This window comes from Solanum lycopersicum, chromosome 9 (assembly GCF_036512215.1).
Source record: "Solanum lycopersicum chromosome 9, SLM_r2.1".
Taxonomy (NCBI): Eukaryota; Viridiplantae; Streptophyta; class Magnoliopsida; order Solanales; family Solanaceae; genus Solanum; species Solanum lycopersicum.
In genome coordinates, this window is record NC_090808.1 from 39,746,727 (window position 1) to 39,753,760 (window position 7,034).

Genomic DNA, 7,034 nt, shown 5'->3' on the forward strand with positions numbered 1-7,034 from the left:
AATTTCTTGTAAATATAATATTTTGCCTTTAGAGTATTCGATTAATGTTCCCTTAGAATCTTATCCTTTTATTGTGATTATAGGAAATGAATACTGGAAGATCAGTCGTTCAAAGACTTGATGAAGAGATTGCCAATGTGGGGTTCCTCCTTTGGGTAATCAAGTCCCACCTCTTGAAGAAGTGATAATGATTACCAAGCTCCGGTGAATCTTCCACATATGAGGAATGGTGACAAAAGGTATTATTTCTACAAATATCCCAAGCAATAACTACACAAGCCATGACGGCCCAACTAATCAGGTTGTAGTACCCCAAGAAAACCAACAAGTTACCACTGTAAGATCCTGAAAACGACTTAAGTGTACTAGAGACTAACATGGTTATAATGGTTGTATAAGTACCTAAAATTCACTAAAAAAATTATTGAGGAAGTATCTAAGCGTTTAGATGCATTGGAAGTCAAACGTCAAGGAACAACTAACACATTTTTACGATAAATGACCTATGTTCCTCATATGTACTTTATGCTTATATATGTAATTCATAGGCTATGAGTTTCTTAAATGAGTTATTATGGAGTACATAGGAAGTGTTTCAAGTTACGAGAGGTTTGGAGATCAAACGTCCAAGAACGTCCATGACGTTCGAAAGGTTTGCCTTGAAAGGACCATGCGTGTCTTGGTATGTTTTTGTAAGTTTTACGAGTTAGTTTTGGAAAAAAGTTTATGTGGGAGATCCAAAACTCATATACAAAATATTCGGGTTAGAAACGTCCGATAGAACATACCCAAGGACCATCCAAGGGCTCTTGAGGTAGGACCCAAGTTGGTGGCCAAAACTCCCAAAGGCAGTCCCACCTATGGATGGAAAACGACGGGTAATGGCTTGGTTTATGCCCTGCAATGGGAGGGCGCTAATGGTTACATAGGATAGTGAGATAATATCATTTATTCCAAGCTCTGGGATAATCGATGGAGGACAGGACGGTCCATTTGTCTACTGACGCCCCGTGATGGTCATGCCCTCGATGGTCTGTCTTCCAGCGCATGTTTACTGTAAACTCTAGCTAATTCACCTTATATACAAATAGGACTTTAGGAGCTTACATAGGTGTACTTTGGATATTTTAAACTTGTTTATAAGCCTTAAACACCTAAAATAATTCATTCTTCAAAATCAAAACTCCAAAAACCTAAGAAATACTCTAGAAGTCCATTGAAGCCAAAACTCAAGGAAGATCTTGGAGTCGAGATTTGAGTGGTGATTCTTCAACATATTTTTGGATTAACATAAATCGATGTATGGTTTTTTATTCTTGAAACTCTATTGATCATGGAGCTCAAAATTCAATGAGATTTCTGAAGTTTTCCAAAAGATGAACTTGTCCAATTTTATGATCTATCCATGAGTTTTGCATTAAAGGATTTAAAGACTTATATATTGTTTGAATACTTGTTAATTATATTATTTAAACACAATTAATCTATCAACCCGTAATTAATGAACCCTAGATTTTAACTACTTTATGGGTTAATTGATATGGTCTTAATGCTTCTGAATTCTAGTGTAATTTTCTATGGGCTATTAAATGATGTAATAATTGTATTAAATACATTTTGAGGTTGTATTATATTGATATCTATATTGAATTTACTTAGCTTTATTGAGTATTATGTTTGTTTTATTGAATTGATGATCATGGCCATGGGTATGGGCCCACTAATATTGAATTGGATTATTTAGCTAATCATTGAAGTGGAGAGAATAGATTGGTGGTACGCCACCCTATTTCTATTTATATTATATAATGTATTTCTTGAAATAGTTTTTGATTTGTATGGTCCATTTTTTGTGGCGGTGTTATGTGAATAATGTGACCTTGTCGGTGTTACTGTATATATTATGAAGATTATGGCCTTGTCGACAATACTTAAAGTATTATGGTGATTTGTGTAGTTTATTATGTGAAGTATGATCACATATACCTACAAGTTAAGAAATGTGAAAGTATGTGTTCTTCAATTGATATTAGGTGATCATGTTAGACTATGACTATGTCTTTGTGTGTGTAGTCTTAGAGTTTGTGCATGATTCTTCCTAATTTGTTATTGAGTCTTATGATAAAAATTTATGATGTTATAGTAGTTTAAAGTGTTACCAAAATATGTTCAAAGTTTTGCTTATGTGCTTCTTGAATTTTATATGCTATATGTGATAAAGTGAAGTAATGATGTGTGTTGTTTAGGTAGGCTTAAGTCCCTCTTCTTGATACATGAATGATATGTGGATATAAAATGTTTTGACTTAGGATGCAAAAGCCTATTATTCTTTCATGTATGAATGAAATGAGATCTTGAATTATTTTACGAAGGTCATCTATATGAAACTTTAAACCTAGTGGTAAGATTATGAACCTTGAGGTCGAATGTCGTAATTGTATCCTTCTTGTAATGAATTATGGACCTAGTGTTGATTTGATGAAACGACATCATATCATCCGTAGGAAAGTCATTCAGCTATCCTCTTCACCATTGTAAGGTAGCCCTTCGGGGACCTCTTTGGTAGGGTGAATGTGATTGGGTTATGAACTAGATATGGTACCCCTTGATATGATTCTTTATGTGAATTAATCTATGATAACTAAGGCTAGCACCGAGTAAGCATGGTAAGGAAAGTATCTCTATTTCAAAATGAGGCTAGAGTGCAAAGAAAACCCATATTCCTTAACCATGTTCCTACATGGGATGTTTATAAGTTCTACCATTGGCAAGTAGAACAACCTCATCGGAGTAGGTTACAAATCTTGATTCCATGCTTTGCTACCACGATCTATGTCACTTAATCCCTATTCTCATCTTATGGGAAACCTACTAGTATTTGAGAAGTCAATGAAGTTTAGGTGGTGGTATGGGACACTATCTTTACATTGCACCTTAGGATTCAAAGATGTTAGAGAGAGTCCCTATGTCTTATCAAAGACCATTACATTAATGCCCTCTATGTGATGAATGTATCTTAATGAACTAATGAAATAATGACTTACGTTAGAAAGCAAGTAAATGAGTAAGTACCTAATCTAGAGTGACTTTAAGGATTTCCTAGTTAAAGTGTGATGGGGGAATAAGGGATGATCTGTTCATATATTATCTAGGGAAGTCTTGAGAATGACTCTAGTCAGGGAAGTTTGTTGATACATTGGGCATGATCTAAACATAGGAAGTCCTAAGGATTATGTAGGTAACCTTGAAGAGGGTGTATGTGAATTCTCATGGGAGTACGTAAGTAAGTCTTTTGATAGCCTTGGTAAGGAAAATGTCATATTATACATGTTATGTGTTTTTGTGTTTTGTAAATGTATTTGTCTCATTATAAGTAGACTAGAGGATCATTTAGGTGTGCCTAGAGAAGGTATATGGGTGGTGTCTCTTTGACTTACTTGAGTGAGTCTTAGTATGGCTTTTAGTGAGAATATTACATGCTAGGAGGTGTAGAAAGTGAAGTTGAGAGACTTCACAGTAACAGCGAAGGAGTTCACTGTAACAGTGAATGACCTCATTGTAAAGTGGTCTCTAAAAATGTGATAAAATGCGTTAAGTGTTATATTATGTGTTTCTAAGGTGTTGAATGTTTTTATTATGCTATTATTATTATGTTTAAATCAAAAGCTACATATTTCTAATAAATGTCCATTTCGTGACTTTTATGCATTATGTCACACTTAGGACAAGTGTTTGTACTAATTTGATATATATTTCTATCTCTATAGTGGATGGTAGGTGAAGATAAATGAGAAGCAAGGCTTGTAGTATAGAAGCATTTCATGTGAAGTCAAAGTATGTCCTCTTTTTTTTCAAGGGCATAGTTATCCTAGTTTTCTTCTATATTAAATTAATGTAATAGACTAAGTATTACTATATTTGATGTATGGGTCGTGTTCCATGTATTCTCGTGTCTAAGATTTGATGAGATTAAGACTTTGTATTTCCTATACTTTCTAATGAAAGATGTTATTAAATATATTATAATGGTTTGTTAAAAGTTTTAATTTTACACTACTTTTCAATATGTATATGCGATGAACGATATGAGAGGGCTTGTATAAGTCCTCCGAGAGGTCAAGTATGCCGGTTGAACTCCGAGAGTGCCATATATTCTAGGGTGTGGCTCGGGAATTGACTAGAACCATGTCCTCCTGTTTGAGGGATATCACTAGGATGAATCCCCCTATTTCTATGGGTCCAAAGATGAGGAACGCCCCAAAAAGTTCACTGAGGAGACCTAAAAGATTCTTTATGCTATGGGGTAGACTACTAGTTATAAAGAAGATTTATCCACTTATCAACTCAAAGATGTGGCCCAAACTTGGTACGTCAAATGGAGAGACAATATAACTGTAAGGGCTGGACCGTTGACATGGTAGATCTTCAAGAAGGACTTTCTTGATAGGTTCTTTCCGAGGAAGAAGACGGAAGCAAAACTCGAAGAATTTATAAACCTTTGTCAAGGAGGTATGCGTGTACTTGACTACTCTTTGAAATTTACTAAATTGTCAAAGTATAATCCTTGTTTAGTTTCCGACCCTAGAGATGAAATGAGCTAATTTGTGATAGGAGTGTTGGATGACTTGGAGGAATAATGTTGTTCCGCTATTTTACATGATAATATGAATATTTCTCGTCTCATGGTACATACTCAACAAGTGGAAGAGAAAAGCTTTAAGAGGAAGAGTAGAGATGCCAAAAAGGCAAAGTCTTTTTATTGTGGTTCTTCAATGGGTATGCTTGATATCCAAGACAAGCCAAGGTTCAAGAAGAGGTTCTTTAACGAAGTTCCATCCAAGTTACCTAAGCCTCGGGATGATAGGGTGTCTAACCATACGTCTAAAAAGTGAAGGGGTACTAGTTCACCCACCAAGAAGCCAAGTTGTTGAAAGTGTGGAAAGAAGCATTATGGTGATTTCCTCTTTTGGATGGACAATTGATTTTGTTTTGGCAAGAGTGGTCACAAGGTTAGGTATTTCCATAATAAGAAGGAACAAGACAAGGATAGTTTTCAAGCTCAAGAAAATGGTTCCAATGTAGATTCTCTAAAGATGAATCGCTTTTATGATCTCCCCTCTAGAGGTGAGCAAGAGACTTCTCCCACTGTGGTAAATATGTTTAAAGCCCTTTCTATTAGTGTATATGCTTTATTTGATCCCGGTGCTACATTGTCAATTTATCCTCCTCTGGTCACTAAAAAGTTTGACATTTTGCCCGATATCTTGAGTGACCTTACATAGTAACTACATCAGTGGACGATTCAATTGTTGAAAACTGAGTGTATAGAAATTGTCCTATAATGTTGCCCAATAGAGTTACTCATGTTTAAATAGTAGAAATTGACAAGTATGATTTTGATGGCTTTTTTGTATGGATTGGTTTCATGCTTGCTTTGCTTCCATAGATTGTACAACGAGGGTGGTGATGTTTAACTTTCCAAATGATCTCATTTTAGAGTGGAAGGAGGGAAATTTTATTCCTAGAGGTCGAATCATTTCTTGTTTGAAAATTTCTAGGGTGATCTCTATAGGGTGTTTATACCATATTATAATAGACCAATATTTACACTCCAAAATTACTCTCATAGAGACTGTCCCCAAAGTGAGGGAATTTTTGGAGGTCATTTAATGACTTTCCCGGTATTCCTCCCAAAGGGGAAATTGATTTTTGTATCTACTTGGTTCTGGATACAAATCCAATTTCAGTTCCTCCTTATCAGATGGCTCTGTCTGAATTGAAAGAGTTGAAGTCTCAACTCAATTATGTATTAGACAAGGGCTTTATTCGGCCTAATACTTCTCCATGGGTTACTCCGGTATTATTTGTAAAGAAGAAGGACGGGTCAATTAGAATATATATCGATTACCATCAGCTAAAAAATTTGAACAATCAAGAATAAGTATCCTTTCCCTTGGATTGATCATTTAATTGATCAACTCGAAGGTGGGACTAACTTTTCCAATATTGACTTGAGATTGGGATATCACAAATTTAGGTTGAGAGGTAATGATATTCACAAGATGGCATTTCGAATAAGATATTGTAGCTATGAGTTCATACTAATGTAATTTTGTCTCACTAATGCTCCGGTCACTTTTATGAACTTTATGAATAGGGTATTTTGAAGTAACCTAGATTCATTTGTCATTTACATCATTGATTACATATTGGTATATTCGAAAAATGAGAGTGAACACATGTACCATTTGAGGGTGGTGATGCAAGTGCTTATGGAACAAGAATTGTTTGCCAAATATAAAAAATGTGAGTTTTCATTGAGGTCGGTAGCATTTGTTGGTCATATCATATGCAGTGAATGTGTAGAGAATGATCCAAATAACACCAAAGTTGTGAAAAATTGGCCTAGACCTTTGGATCCTATTGATATTAAGAGTATCATAGGCCTAGCCGATTATTATCGAATATTTGTCACCGAATTTGCGTCTCTTGTTTCTCCCTTGACACCATTGTCCAAAAAGAATGCAAAATTTGAGTGGTCAGAGGCATATGAAAAGAGCTTCAAAATATTGAAGGATAGGCTTACTTATGCTCCGGTATTGACCATACCGGAAGGTACTAAGGGTTTTGTGGTTTATTGTGATGCATCCCGAGTAGGGTTGAGGTGTGTTCTTAAGAAAAATGTTAAGTTATAGCCTATGCTTCTAGGCAAAAAAAAGTTCATAAGAAGAATTATCCGACTCATTACCTTGAGTTAGCGGTCGTGGTATTTCCCTTCAAAATGAGGAGGCATTATCATTATGGGGTTCATGTGAATGTGGTATTCTTATGTATGTATTCACTCAAAATTAGTTCAATCTCAAGCAATAGAGATGGTTAGAGTTGTTGAAAGAATATGACATGAGTTTTCTATATTACCCCGGCAAGGCTAACAAAGTAAAGGATGATCTAAGTCAGTTGTCCATGGAAAATGTGTCCTAGGTGGAAGAGGCCAAGAGAAACCTAGAGAAACAAGTTCATCAATTGGCTCGTTT